Source organism: Lissotriton helveticus, chromosome 7, assembly GCF_964261635.1.
Source record: "Lissotriton helveticus chromosome 7, aLisHel1.1, whole genome shotgun sequence".
NCBI lineage: Eukaryota > Metazoa > Chordata > Amphibia > Caudata > Salamandridae > Lissotriton > Lissotriton helveticus.
Genome location: NC_136068.1, coordinates 1,842,522,324 through 1,842,539,890, shown reverse-complemented (window position 1 = coordinate 1,842,539,890; position 17,567 = coordinate 1,842,522,324).

Here is a 17,567-nt window from a genome sequence, read left to right as displayed (position 1 = left end):
TCGAGTGGAGGGAAAACGCAACTGGGTGCATGCGCACCACTGCAAGCGGATCGCCTCGACTCTGACGACGACCGAAGACGTGGCCACCCAGGAAGAACTCCTGAACAAGGACCGACCATCGCTGAACTGCTATCCGGACACAGAGACACTCGAACTGGCAAAGACTCCCGATCCCACTGTGCCATCCAGAGAAGGGTACAACCTGCGACGAAAGGAGGGAGCCTCGGCTAAGCAGACCACTGACTAAGTCATAATTCTCAGAACGGTGGCCTAACACTAATAAGGCTGCCAGGAGAGAGGCCAGACAAAGTTTGTGGTTCTGCCCGCCACCGAGCCCCCTTGAAGATGATGGAAGCGCCCGACAAGAAGATGATGGAAGCACCCGGCACGAAGATGATGGAAGCAACCGGATATCCGAAGATTCGCTACAGAAACCCAAAGACTGACAAAATCCACAGTTCAAGTACTATTGCACTTTTCATCACCCTTCTCTTTTGCCTCCTCCTCATGACCACCCTCTGGATTGTGGAAGAGAGCGCCCCAGCTCATGAGACATTCCTGACCACTGCACAGCCTACCACGATGAAAGAACGTTACCTGATTTCTCTTTCACCCCAACTCCGAGAAAGACGTAAGGAGTTTTGGAACAACTCCTTCGTGCAACTGCTGTACCAGCACAATCTCGCTACCAATGCCACCAACTGCTGGATCTGTGGGTTGCTACCCCACGCCACTGGACATTCCATACCCTTCATCCCTTCACCCTTCTCAGTTCACGGCTCCTGCCTCGCCTGGCTGATTCTCTTGCAAGAAAGCTACAGGGACAATGCCACTTCCAGCAGAACTATGGCACATTTCTTCCACGAGGTCTGGCAGAACAAAACAAAGAAAACTACTGCACCCTTCTGCCCGCGGACCTCCAACGATTCCATCCATATGGACATCCCTGTCAAAGAGCGAATTGAAATGCAGGTGTTTAACAATCCAACCAGACCCACCTTCTCCTACCTCCGGAAACGAACAGCTGCCACCCTGACTGTGGCCCTATCCGTCATCAACATCACAGGCCTTATGTGCATCGAAGGGCTTGGGACACAGCTGGTAGGCCACAGCGCTTGCCACATCACCAGAACTTTGGACTCCACTGATCCACCCTCTTTTGTCTCCTCTCCGAACATGTACTTTGTTTGTGGTACAAAGGCCTACACCTGGCTCCCCAAAGGCTGGGGGGGCACCTGTTACATCGCCTTCATCCTTCCTCCGACCTATGTGGCTCCAGCAAATCATCACAGACAGAAACGAGCCAAGGACATTGAACAAGCCGACTCCACCGGAGCACAGTTCCTCGATGCAATGAAGGGACTTGTTCCACTCTGGGGTCCGATGGCGAACAGCCGTGCCATCCGACATTTGACCCTGGCAGTCGAAACAACAATGAACATCACAGCTGGCATCCTCACAAACAACACAGCCGAGCTTCAGGCGGTCCGCTTGGTGGCTCTTCAGAACCGCCTTGTTCTAGATGTGGTTCTAGAAGATCGTGGAGGAGCATGCCGCATCATTGGGTCCAGCTGCTGCACCTATATACCGGACAATTCGCCCTCAGTGTACAAAGCCATTGAACACCTCCACAGACTTTCCTCAGAGGTTCACCAGGAACAAGAAGAATGGTCGCTTGGTGGTTGGTTCTGGAGTACTGTGAAGAACTGGGGGTGGAGGTTACTCACGATTATCCTGATACCCGTTGTTGTGATATGTGGGTTCTGCCTAGGGATCCAATGCCTGCCGCCTCTGTGTTCACTATGTGCAAATTGTATCTGCCCTAAGACTCTGGACTTCGAAAAAGAACGCATGAGAGCATTGTACGATGTCGAGGTCAGGAACTTGATGAAGATAGATGTTGATTAAGACAAGCTGGCTAGATATGTTGAAAAGGGAGGACTGTTAAAATCTAGCTTGCGACATCAACATTATCGGCGCCATCTTGTCCCTTTTTTAGGCTCATTCATGCGCGTAAATGGCAGCCATTTTGAATGCCATGGCCTCTCTGCCCACGGCCGATAGCCAGCGCGTCTCTGTCTCTCTCTACTAAACCTCACAAGCATCGCTGACAGCCCCCGCTCTCACATGCTTGGGCCATAAACCCCTCTCCACCGCAACCCTGCCTCGGAACCCCATCCTGTTCCCAGCTCAACACCTCCCTCCATTCCTTTTCATCATCCCGTGTCCTTTGATAAAACCCCCCCTTTTTCCTCTGTGCCTGATTGTCCTGCTTGCTCCCAGGCCACCACCTGGCCCTGCGGATGCTGTTTATTGCCCCCATACAGTAGGAAGCTCCCCCATCAAAGGATCCAACTGATCAAACCTCCCCCACCCCATGAGATCCGATCAGACGCACACATTCCGGGAATCGAAGGAATGTCCTGCTGTGCGATAGTCATCACCTACTGTGGCCGCGGTGGGGACTTCTACTGTAAATGTGTGTGGGAACGGGCTGGAAGCGGGGATTCCTAGGATGTCTTTCCGTACTTCAAAGTATTGACAGGAATGTGTTTCATGCAATAAAGCTATAAACTTGTGTATAAGAGGCCAGGCCTCAGAGATGCGTTTAGAGCACCTCGAGAAGATACCCTGTTGTCTGATTTGACGTGTTCTGCTCCGTCGGAATAAACTTCTGTTTTCCTGCCTTCCAGTCTCCAGCGCCTGCCTCTTTGTTTGGTAATATTGAGTGACTTGAGAGGCGGCTAACGCCGGGCAAATAGTTGAAGGGTTCTTGGTCGAATTCGGACCTACCTTTCTACACATCCTTCCACATGAAGTAGATTGTGACAACTCTCACTACATGCTTCCATGTGAATCTGAGGGCAGCAGTTGTCCCTCCATGCTTCCATGTGAAGTTGAGGGTGGCAGCTCTCCCTCCCTGTTGCCACGTGAAGTAGAGGGTGGTAGCTAACCCTGAATGCTTCAATGTGAATTTGAGAGTGACCGCTCTCCCTCCATGCTTCTATTTGAAGTTGAGGGTACCCACTTTCCCACCATACTTCCATATAAGGTTGAGCCGATAGTGACAGCTCTCCCTCCATGCTTCCATTTGAAGTTGAGTGTGACAGGGCTCCCTCCAAGTTTCCAGGTGAAGTTAAGGTTGGCAGCTCTCCCTCCATGCTTCCATGAGAAGTTGAGTGTGACTGCTCTTCCTCCTTGCTTCTATTTGAAATTGAGGGTATCCACTCCCCCACCATACTTCCATTGGAAGTTGAGAGGAGATGAACAGCTCCCCCTCCATGCTTCCACATGAAGTAGAGGGTGACCGCTCTACCTCCATGCTGCCATGTTAAATTGAGGGTGCCATCTCTCCCTCCATGCTTCCATTTGAAGTTGAGGGTACTCACTCTCTCACCATACTTCCATGTGAAGTTGAGAGGAGAGGGACAGCTTTCCCTCCATGCTGCCACATGAAGTTGAGGGTGACAGCTCTCCCTCCATGCTTCCACATGAAGTAGAGTGTAACAGCTCTCCCTCCATAAATCCATTTGAAGTAGAGGGTGACAGGTCTCCCTCAATGCTTCCACATGAAGTTCAAGGTGGCATCTCTCCCTCCATGCTTCCTTTTGAAGTTGAGGGTACCTCTTTCCTACCATACTTCCAAGTGAGGTTGAGAGGAGAGTGGCAGCTCTCCCTCCATACTTCCATGTGAAGTTGAGGGTGGCAGCTCACTCTCAGTGCTTTCATGTGAACTTGAGGGTGGCAGCTCTCCCTCCATGCTTCTATATGAAGTTGAGGGTGACAGCTCTCCCTCCATACTTCTATGTGAAGTTAAGAGAGACAGCTCTCCCTCCATGCTTCCATGTGAAGTTGATGGTGGCAGCTCTCCCACATGCTTCTATGTGAAGTTGAGGGTGGCAGCTCTCCCTCCATGCTTCCCTGTGAAGTTGAGGGTGGCGGCTCTCCACCCATGCTTCCATGTGAAATTGAGGGTGGCAGCTCTCCCTTCGTGCTTTCATGTGAAGTTGAGGGCAGCTGCTCTCCATCCATGCTTCCATGTGAAGTTGAGGGTGGCAGCTCTCCCTCCATGCTTCCACATTAAGTAAAGGGTGACAGCTCTCCCTCCATGCTTCCATGTGAAGTTGAGGGTTACAGCTCTCCATCCATGCTTCAATGTGAAGTAGAGGGTGAAGGCTCTCCAGCCATGCTTCGATGTGAAGAGAGGGTGTCTGCTCTCCTTCCATGCTTCCATGTGAAGTTGAGGTCAGCAGCTCTCTCTTCATGCTTCACATGAAGCTGAGGGTGATAGCAGAGGAGCATGACAAAAGCAAATAGTTTCCGGTAGATGCTTTGATTAACATAACTCACTTTACTGGTCTTAATTATTACAGCCGTGACAATTTAAATATATTTCAGACTAATAAAAGTTAGCTGGTCGCAAATGTTTAATCCGTATAGCAATAGAGAAATAAAAATGCAGCTTTATCATTAACAACCTAATGCTTTTAAAGCAACTGTCAGATCAAGGCACCAATTGATTATTGGAGTTTAAACAACCCCGGTCAGATGCCAAATAACAAAAAGGTTCCCTCCGCCTCCTGGTACATTATCTAGAATGGACTATAGTTATTTTAGCAGGAATTGCACGGATTAAAGCTGGAATCAATATTTACTTCACTCTATTCAGATACTGAACTGCCGTCAACAAAATATGTGGCAACTGGAGGTGCAATATTCATCTTTCACATGAAGAGAATGCTGTAATTGCGCTATTTAATTTACTGATACATTATTTACCATAAACCCAGTTTAAAGCTTTTCTCGGAGTCTTCATTATTCCCTCTGTGAACTCTCCTCCTAGCGATGCTGCCTGAGGTGTTCCAGAGGGTTCTGAATTATAATTATACGTATTTAATATCGACATTGCCTATATAAAGTACGAGGTGCGGCGTCCTCAATTACGAAATGAATTGTGACTGAAAAGATCCGAAGCAGTACAGCAGCTTCTCTCACGTGAGAACAGAAAGGGAGTGATGAAAGCAGCGAAACTGCTCTGCTGGAGGCCATCCAAGGAGGAAGAAACCAGCTGCACAAACAATGTCAACAAACAGGAAAGAAGAACAGAAAACCCCAAAGCACACATCACACGGTCAAATGAATACAGATCTGGATTAAACTCATTGTAGACAGCTCTGAAGCAATGAGGGTTAAACAAACATGGTATTCAAAGCAGAAAGACACGCCCCGGGAGCCATGACAACAATGAACTCTGGTTCGAGAGGCTGTTCCGAGAAGAGCTGGTATTACCCTGCCTGGTTTCTATAGAATGAGATCGGGTGAGGAAAGTACAGTTAATCCCGGACTCATTCTGAAGACAAAGACATGTTTATCGTGATTGACGTCACCTCCATGAATGAGAGGACCCGCGCGCCTAGGGGAGGGGGGCCTTTAGTGGGAATTCGGGGCCTGGAGGAGAGGTTTCGTTTCTCCAGGTCTAGTCACGGGGAGGGTCGCAAGTAACGTGAAACGCCAGGGAGGGCGTCTGCGATCCCTCCCTCGAAAGTGTTAAAAGTGCGGCTCCTGAGGGAGTAGCCCTCTTTGTCTCTCACCTCTGGGGGTTGCCGAAAAGCTCAGCCGGAGCAACAGTTGCCCACCCACCCATCCCTAAGTTCAATAGTTGAGTGGCGGGTCACCGATAAGAGAAAAGGCCGGGGAACTCCTTTTTGGGCGAAAAATGGATGACTCTGCAGCAGGGAGGCAGTCATGGCGGTTCAGGGCTGGCGGGAGAGGGGGCCGTCCTGCTGGTGGTCCTGGACTCTCTGGCCCTACCCTAGTAGCCGGTGCTTGAAAAAGGGGGTGGTGTTGTGTCCTGCTGGTACAACACGCCTCCAGAGATGCTGAATTGTAGATACATGGTAACCTGTGGCGCATATGTATGTAGCGCATCATTTATGTGTGAATTAAATAAAATGGTCAATGTTGGAAGTTTTAACAACAATAAAAAATGGTGTTTTGGTCAAATACCAAAGCTACGCAGTGGACCCTACTCATTTGTAAGTGTCTCTCTGGAGGAAGGGTGATCAAAGGGCGATATCCCCACGATGATGCCAACAAACCGCCTCTACAAAAAAGGTCTCTGCGCAGGCGGTGCACGTTTAACCCGGAAGTCTGGGTGACTCTAGGCTAGGGTGACCAGAATTTTAAAGCCGAAAACCAGGATATTTCACGAAAATAGAAGGACTGCAGATTTACTTCAAGTGAGCGCACATAATTGACAGCACACCTCAGCAGGGAAATACAGCACAGGCAGTTAGAACATTCATAAAATGTAATTTTTAAACCCAGTAGTATAACTGTTAATTAACTTGCTTTCTTGAAAAACTGCTAACTATCCCTGCTTAGTAAAACATAAAAAAGCACCTCCCGTCGTTTTTAGTAGACCCTCTCTAAAAACCGGGACAGGATCTACATTTCCTGAAATCTGCCGGGACAGCTGGTGAAAAACAGGGACCGTCTGGGCAAATCCGGGACGCCTGGTCACTCTACTCTAGGCTGCCGAGGCCTGTGTGACTGAGAGCAGCAGACCACGCAGCAAAGCCGGCCAGGTGCCCGTCCACTCTAGGGGCTATACAGTCACACCACACCTTCCAATGTCATTAATAGAAGAGTATGGGACAAAGCACCTCCTGTCCCTAAGGTTCACAACCGACCGCAGATGCCATGGAGCTACGTATGGGTGTAAACTGTGTGCGCGAGATGTAAGGACAAATACAAGGGTGAACCTAAAGGCGGGATTGGGGGCAGCCGCCGAGCCCCGGGAGGTCTGTCCCCGAGCAGTTTTGGTGGGGGAGGGGCGGCCGCAGCGTTCATTGTGTAAGATTGTGCTGCGTTGGGAATAGCCCAAACGAAGCGCCAGCATTTTATAGCCCAATGGCTATAAGGGGTTAGCCACTCATCTCCCAGCCACCATTTTAGGTTTTGGTGACGTGGTGGCTAGGAGCTTAGTAGGCAGCTAGTTTTTTGGAGAGTAGGCAGTGGTTAGGTAGGTGTATCAATTTGAGATAGTTAGCCCAGGTAGCGCGGTGCGTGGCTACTGTAAATTATGACGAGTGAAGACTATCGGGTCCTGGAAGCGGTGCGGCTTCTTAGTGAAGCCGACCGGCTGGACCTCCTGATGCCAGAGGCCTTGGGGGGCGGGCACCCTGCGAGGCGTGCGTCCGCAGGGGTGGCGGTCGCCGTCACGGCCTGCTCACCCCCCAAGAAAGGCAAGAAGGGTCAGGTAAGGGATTTGAGCCACACGCGCCGTGTGCGTGCAGCCCCTGAGGTTGGCAGTAAGCCGCAGTCTTGTGCACATGCGAAGGCTGCGGCGAGTGGCAGTGAGAGGGGGGCCCACCCCAAGAGCACGTCTTGTGCTTCCCGGACGGGTCCCCGAGAGTGCGGGCTGCTCCCATGTCAGGAGAGCGGCCCACTTGTGCAGAATGTGCCGAAGTTTCAGGTATCTGTGGAGGCTCCGGCTGAAAGAAATGTGGGCAGGACTCGCCGGAAGAGCGGCCTTGCGGCTCTCCGGTCAGGCCCCTGGAGAGGCAAGTGAAGGCCAGGAGGCAGGAGACAGGAAGGCCAGGCAGGACCCTGCTGGCGGAGGGTTGGGAGGGGGGAAAGCTGGGCACAGAGTTGGGTAGGCACACCAGGGGGACTGGGGAGGCCCGGATTTGAGGTTTTCTGGCAGGATGAGGCAGGGGGCGGGGAGGAGGTTGAGCCCCGGTCCTCTCACACGGGGGCATGGGCATACATAGAGGAGGGTGCCAGATGGTTCGAGGTGGGGAGCAGCACGGAGAGGGCAAGGGGTCCTGGGGGGGAGGGGACTGAGGGCGGTTGGCTTATGGAGGATGAGGAGGGTTGCATCACGGAGGAGCTGGAACCAGTGGGGAGGCAGGGATTAGGACGGCTTAGATATTTTTACCTCCTGGCATGAGAGGTGCGGGGATTAGACAGGGTGGGTCAATTGGATCCCTCCAGGACACATGGGGGGGCCCCTGGGTCCGGAGGGCAGCATGCGGGTGGGTGTTGGTGGTCTCAGAGAAGGGGGGATAGGTCAGGGGGTCAGTTGGGGGGGCCGGGTCTCAGGAAGCTAGTGTGGAGCGACAAGGAGCCTGAGGATGGGGAGAAGGGGGCAGTGTTAGACCGTAGCAGAGTAGGGCAGCACTTGGCGTCTTCTATGTTAGGGGTTAGTCTGGGCAGGAATTGGGAAGAGAGGGGTAGGGATGTTAGACCCAGCACACCAGTCCATACATTTTCATTGCAGGCGTCGGAACAGCGGCGAGAGCTGGACTAGGCAGAGCTGGGAGGGGCTCGTAGGCGCCGAGGCGAAGGGAGGGTGGAGCCTCACACGGCGTGCCCAGTACCAGCATGGGAGCCCATCGTGGCCGGCACAAGTAGGCCCTGAGCGGCCTCGCTGGCCCTCAATGGGACACCGGACATCGAGAACGCAGGAGCATGAGTGGCTTTGATGCAGTTGGGCAGTGGAGCGTGCAGTCTGCGCCTCCTGTAGACAGGAAATGGGGGCAGGTTAAGCCCGAAGAGTTAGACTATGAAAGCATAGTCTGGAAGAGGGGGAGTTACAAAAACATGAGGAGGGGCGAATAATGCTTTTTCTAGTGCTTTGAAGGTGTCACGACGCCTGGCCGAGCCCACAGGACAGACATCAGGGTAGGTGAAAAGGACGGCTCCTGTGCCAAGGCGGACTGCAGCGTGACAGGCACCCTTCTTAGAGCCAGGCAAAGCGCCAGAATGAGGGGTGAAGCCTAAGATGGTTTCGGTGGGAATCGGATCGGGGAAGGGGCGGGGGAGGCGGTGGGCTGGCTAAGCAGGAGAAAATATGTGTTGGAGGTGTGAGTGGGCACTGACGACGCAGGCAGTGGTTCCCAAAAAGGAACAGGGGCAATTCAGATTAATTCAGCATTTGTCATGGCCAGAAGGCAATTCAGTAAATGATTTCATTGATGACACAGAAGCTACAGTATCTTATTTGTCGGTTGACGTGGCCATGTCACTAGTAGTGACTGCGGGTGGAACTGTAGTGTAGTTCCTATTTTCCCTATAGGCCCTGCGCATTGGAATAACATAAACAGCAGTGTAGACGTAGAAGTGCGGTCTTCCAGGTCTCTACTGACTATGTTAGACTTAATTGGGTTTGTAACAACTAGCTCAGAGGTCACTGGAAACTTTCTTGACTGAATAGGAAGTGATCAGCTTCCCTGGCTCAGACAAGAAGGGATTCAGTTTTCCAACAACCGCATAAACATGACAACTTTGCTCCTTAGAATTAAGAGTCAATCTCTAGAGTCGTGTGAAACAATAGACAGCTATTTCACTCAGTCAGTTCGTGCAGAATTACTTTCACCATTATGCAGACGGGCGTTTTCAATAAAAGGTATTATTTATTGAACAGTCTTTCTTCTCATGCAAGAGAAATGAATTGCCACAATTGCAAGACTTGTTATTATAAAAAGTGCGTACAGTAAAAGGAGTATTGCGAAATAATACTGTAAAAGCATTGATATGGTTTCTTAGCCATACAATAGTTAAAATGAATAAAATATATACATTCATATAGACATTTGACTAACGTCCTCAACTGGTGCTTCTAACTACGCCTACCCCGGTGTACCTGACCTAAGCCTAATACATGGGAGGGAGTAAATAAGTAGCAGTTTAAGTTAAGTTCAGTTTTGCCAAGGGTTTGCTTCAAGAATTCTCTCTAAGGGTTTAGTCAACACCATACCTCTGGAATAGAATGTTGGAGGTCTGGTATCTCCTCTCAGGACTCGATATACCAGTCACCCACAAGGGTAGGCTGGAAACGCCGGAGCTGGATTTTCTCGGCAGGAGAAAAGACAGCGTCTTTCTCAGCGCGTCAAAGAGGAGGAGGGGCAGCGTCCGTGGGCTTCTCGCATCTGCTGGGCTCTGAAAGGGACAGCTGTTCTGCTCCTGTATTCACCACCACCATCGCATTTGCTTAAGGCAACGTTGGTATTATTTATACCTGAAAGGTGCCTTGTTTGACGTAAGTTTTTGGACATAGGACGTCAATAAAGATGTCACTAAGAACTGGTCGTTCTTACAGTGCTCATTAGAGTTCTATTACTGATGAAAACAAAGCAAGCGGGGCTTTCCCAGGTTGCTGGGGGTTTTATCTGTTGAAAGAACTCGGTGTGTAATCTAGGAATCTAAGATAGTGGCTTCTGCTGTGTCATGTACTGTAATGAGCTGCAGAGACGAGTTTCTGAAATATGGCTCTGATCGTTTATGCAATTATAGGGGTATGAATTGATTATAGCCGTATAGGGGCATAAGGTCACAATATTGATCGGGGTCCTAGATAAAACACAACACCCACTCCACGAATCTATGTCCATCAAATTACTAAAAACTAAGAGCAATAAGATGCGCGTGTATTCCTACCCACCCCAAAATACATAATGCATTTGAAATGGCGTATTTGAAATACATGAGAGTTTAGGTACTGTACGTTTTTAAGCATAGGAATCATTCAAAATTATTGCATATGGAAACATTTGAACGATTTAGCGAAAAATTTACACATGAAATGTCTCTTAATACAGAAAAGAAGGGCGAGACTATTTCATCACATATAAATACAAATGCTGTAATTGCACTAGAGGCCGAGGTAAAGTTATTTTGTCTCTAGATGTACTAAAAATAGAAGTTCTGTTCTTTATGAATAGTTCTACTGTAAGCAAAAGTATTTGTGCCAAAAAAAAGGTAAATATTTTGAAAAAATGTCCGATTCAAAAATATTTCATGGTGAACGGGGGAATAGAGTTCCAAACGCTTTGCTGTAGTTTTTGTTGATCAAAACTGAAGGCCAAATTCAGAGTTCATGGGAACGCTGTGCGCTGGAATGCTTTTCAAAAAATCATTGTTTTTGTTCAGGGGAGAACATCATATCAGACAAGCTCTCAAAGAATAGGTCTACATATTCAGGTGACAGTTTGACCAAGTTCGATAATGCTGTAACTTGGCAGGTGTGAGAATGATTGCTATCATCGGTGTCTGGATCAGCAATGCTCACAGAAGGCCGTACCTGGGTGATGTTGCTTTTATGCACCGCTTCACTGCCACCACCTAGTCGTAGCGCAGGAGTTTCAATGAATGCCGTCATCAGGATTGGTAGCCGCTGGGGACAACACGATGCATGAGCCGTTACAGGACTTAGCAAAGTATCGATATCCATTGGTACTGCTGATGGTAGTGCAAGACAGGTGTCTAACATGCATTCTTCTCCGCATAGCATACATCGAAGCACAGGTAAGATGCAGGTCTGCCATATAGGTCTGAATGAAAGAAACCAGGTCATGTTCAGATCTCTCAGCCTGGCCAATCCAAGGACTGTAGTTATGCGGTCCCGGTAGCGTACTGCTAGGGTCGTTTCTTCCATCCTTGCGGGAGTCATGTCTGTATTTTGGCTTGCCATATCGGAGCAGGAGGATCAAAAATAAAATGCCTGCTACAAGTCCCAAAATCAAGGGTATGCTGCCAAAAACTGAATGGACAAAATTAGGAATAATTCCCAGGATTGCTTTGAATGGTGTTAACAGTCCCGAAAAAATGGTCTTAAATACGTTTGAGATACCTTCGGCATCCGACATATTTAGAATTTGGCTAAGCATTTCTGTGAAATGCACGGGGCAATTTGTTGATAAAAGGTCATGTATCTCTGATGTTGTCCTTGCAACTTGGAGATCATACGTTTCTTTTGATGTCGTGATGGGCACTGTTGTCTGTAAAAGCACAGACTTCATTCTGCTTAAAGTATCAATTCTTATAGAAGAGACATTCAAACGAGGCCAAATGGGAGTCTCGGAATCTCCAGGGCCGCTTGGAAACAATGCTTGCATACAGCAAGTGACCATGGAAGTTACGCTTACGAGATTTGCTTTCCCTGGCACCAAGCCACAACAGCTGTGATCCGTTATTAGAATGTAACTCCCGTTAGAAAGCTGCCTAAAGAAGGGCTCTATCTGCGTTGCAGGTGTGACGTGTTGGTGGCATGAAAGGTTGTCCCCTCACACGCCCCATGTAAATTAATACCCTGGCACAAAAGTATACCGCTTAGTGATTGTTTACAAATTTCACCACTAAGAAATACATTTTTGTTGTTGTCACTATAGCATGTGTGTGTATATGGTAATTTCCATGATGACTTAATGTACCCTTTACCCAATCGTTCATACTGGCCAGTAGGTATACACTCAAGGCAATTTTTAAATCGGAAAGTTGTTATCGGAATTGTGATAATCCCGTGTATTATCCATCCAATGACAGGTCTTTCTGACATTGTCAATGGTAATCTCTCAAGTTTTTCGATGCTCAGGATTGTATAGTCTGCTCCTTTCTGTGCCAAGCTGATTTGTTTATCAGTAAGGTTAAAGATGGAAAACAATGACGTTGTGTTGATTAAACGCCATGGCACATAGCCTGCACGAAGATTTTGCAGCGTCCAGCCTAGCTGTACAATAGAACGCAATTGCGACTGGCCATGTTGTAACATTAGCAAGTTTCTATCTATTATATTGATGGCAGATGATACAATACTGTCCAGTGAATATGTTCTGGAGGACAGAGCCATTAACCCATTGTCCACAACAGAGAGTGATTTTTCCAAATTAATATGATCAATTTCTCGTATTTTTTCAGCTGTTTCAATTTGCATTACTTTCCATGCCTCGTTGTATGCCGCATATACACTTGCCGCTATGAAACGTTTTTGACGCTGTTTGCGTGGTCCCAAAATGAAATCGCGCAAATCAGCCCCATCTTTAAGTAAAGATAAGTGTTGCTTGATTTGTGCCAGTGTGGATGATTCTAGCCATTCAAGGCACAGTTTCCCTACACTGTATGTTGTTACTATCCCTGGATGTTGTCTCTGGGAGTATCTAGGGTCTGGTCTGGTCATTTTTAACCCCTGTGTTTTGTTCAGGAATCTATCTTGACAGTTATTCGTGTCAGTAGGCCAGATTAACCACTTTTTCCAATCAGGATGTGTTCTGTTTAAATGTAAATTTTTTGATACGTCTATTTCATGAATTTCGTCATATATTCCTATTTCAATATCTGTGGTTGCATTATCAGGTATTGGCTTTGGAATAGACGGCTTGTTAAGGTCTTTAATCTTAGCTAGGCCAAGACAGGATGTTTGGTGAATTGTGTCATTTAAGAACATTATTTGTTCTGGGATCATGCAGGCTCGAAATAATGCTTCTAGACCTTGTACCTGCCAATCTTTTGTACCCCAGATGATTTTTGTTTCAATATTGTTTTTCCAGAAATCAAAACCAAATGTCATCATTTTTTCATAAAATGCTTCTGAATATATCAATTTAGTATTTGTCAGCATTGTTTTCGTCCCTGTTTTATCCAACAGTTTATAATAAAAAGTTTCTGCATCACTGATGTTAAACCCTGAGAAGTATTGGAATTTCTCATAGAATGTTTTCGAACTACTTTTAGGTGGAGTAGCACAATGTTCCCATTGGTTATATTTAAAGACATTTCTAGGTTGTGCAGATTTATATAAGTAGTGATCAGCGTAATGTGAAAAGCAATACATCTGTTCATAATTAGACGAACCTTGTAAATAATCATGTTCTGTAAATTTTGCTGACAACACTAAGTCTGACATCATATTATTTATACTTTCAAAATCCCAATCATCAGAGAATGTACTTGGTTTTACAAAGTCACTTAACGAAACCTTGAACTGGTGAGGATATTTCAAGATCTCGACCGGGCCATATACTTCATAGTCAGTCTTGTCCCATACTACCCCGCCGGGTATTGGAATGGCTGTGACGTTTACTGATGATAGTTCTCTTTTCTCGATGTGAGATGACTTGTGTGGTTTCAGAACTAAGTTGATGTTCTGACTTGCTGTGTCCATTGAACTGTATTTCCCCTCAATGAATTTTCCCAAACATAGTACCATGATGAGCCAAAGTAGGAGGAGAAATACACCTAACCCAAACCAAAACTCTAAACATGGGGAAATAAGATAAGTTTCCTTGAGTTGTTGAAAGAGTTCTGTTGCTTTGTCTTTAAAAGTCTTTGTTGCTGGCTTTTCTTCTGGTTCACTTGGATCTACAGAAAAGTTATCAAAATTGATGAAGTAGCCAGATGCAGTTCTGTCGATTGTTGGAATTGCTTTTTCGTTTGCACATTCTGATGCTACTTTGTCGTAGACTCGTGTTTCTTGTCGAACTGTTTCAATCTGTGTTTCAAGAGGCACGAGTTCCATGGCATTATTGCATAGTCCTTCTCTGTGCACTGCAGGTTTATCAAATGTGATTAGTCTTTCAGTTTGAACCTCTTGGATTGTTGCAAATTTGGGTATTCTGTTATTTCTTGGGAGTCCACTTGGCCTGCTGTTGATTATAGGCCACATGATTGTGGTTTTACCAGGTCGATTGATACAACTCTGTTCTCCTTTTTACCAGCAAGGGGCGGAAGTACTACTGATCTTGTTCCATTGATTGCTAAGACAGGTACTGCTTTTCTGTAAGAAGGCCCAAATTCCTTCTTCACCGCTATTTTCTCCCTGACCAGATCCCCAATCTTTGGAATCCAGACAGGTCTTGCTGGGGTTGGTGGTGTGTCTTCAGTGGTAGTTGGCTGTTGCTTTATTTTTATGTTGCTTAATGATTTTCTTGTTTCATTCAGGTCCTGTAAAACAGCCAAACGATCTTTGATGTCAAAGTCTTTATTTTTATCTTTTTCCACTGAAGCCTGACTATCAAGATCCTGAATATGCATTCTAGTTCCGAACAATAGTTCGTACAGGCTGAAACCTTTTAGAGAATTTCTTGGCAAATAATTTAGACTACGTTGGACACTTTTAAAATGTTTGACCCACCCATCACCCAAACCTAATACCTTCGCCGTTATAGATTGCTTTATGTCTCGTTTTTTTCTTTCCACTACACTCTTCCCCTCAGGGTGGAATGGACAAGAGAATCGCAACCCAACACCCATAGTGGCCATGGCCTCCTTATAAGCTCGAGAGCTGAAAGCAGGACCCTGGTCAGAATGGAACATGGCAATTGCGTATGTGCCGATAAAGATTTGCAGATCTTTTATAACCGTTTTGGCGTCAGCCGAGTGCTGGGGCCACATCCATATGAATCTCGTACAGGAATCCACTGCGACCATGATATATTTATAGTTGCCATCCCTTTGTAGGGGACCACAGTGGTCCAGGTAAACACATGCTAATGGTTTATCTGATATGAGAAGGGGTGTCTGTGCTGGTCGTTTTACTGTTGATATGTTTATTCTTTGGCATATTTCGCATTCTAATACATATTTCTTAGTTTGTATTCTCATGCGGGGCCACCAATATCTCTGTTTTAATAATGATATTGTTGCGGAAACGCCAGCGTGTGCAGAAGCCATCCCTTCTTGTGCCGCTGTAATTAGTCCTAACCTATGTTCCATGTTTGGAATTACTCTATCCCCCACTCCAGGGATTCGAGCAAAAGGAACATTATTCGTATCTATTAAATATAAGTACTTTTCTGGAAAGCCTTTTGGGAGTGTTTTTCTATCATCTTTTACTGACGCACTGACAGCTTGTAGTATATCGCTGTCTATTTTTGTTTGTGACCGAGTAATAGCAGCTACGGAAGCCGTTTGTACAGCTGCCATCGCGGCTTCATCAGCCAATGAATTCCCTGCAACGTGAACGCCATCACGTTGATGACCCAGAGTGTGTATCATGTGAGTCTTTTGTAGTTCCTTCTGTAAAAGAACTACTTGTTCCCAAAGCATTTTATGCTTAAGTGTGCCACCTTTTGCATCTTTGAACCCGTTTTCAACCCAATTCAGCAAGTATTCATTATAAGATTGAACGCAATAATATGAATCGCACACTATAAGTGTGGGGAATTCGCGATCAGTATTTTCAAGCGCCATCTTAAATGCTAGTAGTTCAGCTTGCTGAGCTGTACAATCTCCTAGAGATTGTGTCTTAGGCCAGTGGTCTAAATTTTCCTTTGTGCCAACGACCTTTAACAATCGCGCACGCAGCACTGTAAGCTTGTTTACCCCCAACTGCGGGTTGTGCTGATCCATCTGTATATATGATGCTTCCGTATTGTTCTAGGGGCAGTATTTCAATTGGCAGAGGACATTCATATTCATATTGTAAAAATTCCTGTGTCTTTAAGTTAGGATCAAATTCATATACTACGTCTGTTGCAGAAAGAGAATTAACCCATTGGATCCATCTTGGATGCAAAGCTTTAGCATTTGGAATGCTCGCTTTGGTTACTGCTTCTAAAGCAGGTATAGGTGTAACGATTATTATTCGTTTACCCTGTGCTAGGGCCCTTTCTTTTGCTACAGCAGTCTGAACCGCAGTTAGAATTTTTTCCGTTGAACTGAATTTTATTTCAGCTTTTGTGTACAAATGAGATTTGTAAGCTATTGGTACAGTTTCTCCCTCATTAGAGGTCAGGTACGTGAATCCGCATCTTCCTGGGATGACTCGGATTACAAGGTTGCGTGTATTGTCACGTGTGTCTAATTTTGTTTTTGCTAACATGTCTGTTTGCAGTGATCTCAAAATTTCTGTGTGTTTTTGAGTCCAGTTGATTGGTTTAAAATCAGGTTTAATTAATTCGTAGAGAGGTTTAACCCTCTCTGCATAGTTTAGAATGTAAGTTCTACCAAAATTCAGGAAGCCTAGAATCGATTGTAAGTTCTACAGCGTTTTAGGTGCTTGGAGTACCGCACACTTCTCTAAGAAGTTATCCGCTAGGCTTTTCCCTTCACTTGATAATTCGTATCCTAAAAATAATACTGTCAGATGGGCAATTCTTGACTTTTTAAAGTTGAATTTGTAACCCTCTGTAGCGAACCCAAGTATTATGGTGTTCACCCTTTTCAAGTGAGTATCCAAGTCGTCGTCTGTTAGATAGATGTCATCGACATAAGATAATGCCTCATCATCATATATTTGTGGTAACTCTGTTACTCTGGCTTAGAATAGTCCTGGGCTGTTCTTGAATCCCTGTGGGAGCCTACAGACATTTTTCTGTGACCCCATTATTATTTCTGTTGCAATGTTTTGACAAAAGAAACCATTAGATATGTCTAATGTTGTTTTATACTTTTTCCGAACTATGTTATTCATTAGTGCAGCACTATGCGAATTTTGTACTGCAAATGTTTTGCAACATGAGTTAAGGTGTCTGTAGTCCAAGACTAGACGATACGAATCGTCCGGTTTGGAGACAGGAAACAAAGGATTGTTCATTTGAGAGGTGCATTTTTCGATCACCCCCTGGTATTCAAGTTGATCTAAAATCTCCTTGACCTGTTTTTTAGCTTCTTGCTTAATTGGGTACTGCCTTTGTGCAGTCGGTTGACTTTTTAACTGGATCTTGTGAGGAGGAGAGTCCTCATCCCATCCTACATGATTCTTGTATAATGCTGGTGCCTGGGCTACTGCCCATTTCCTCGCATATACATATTTAGTGTGAATTGGAATGGGATTTGAGACGGCAGGC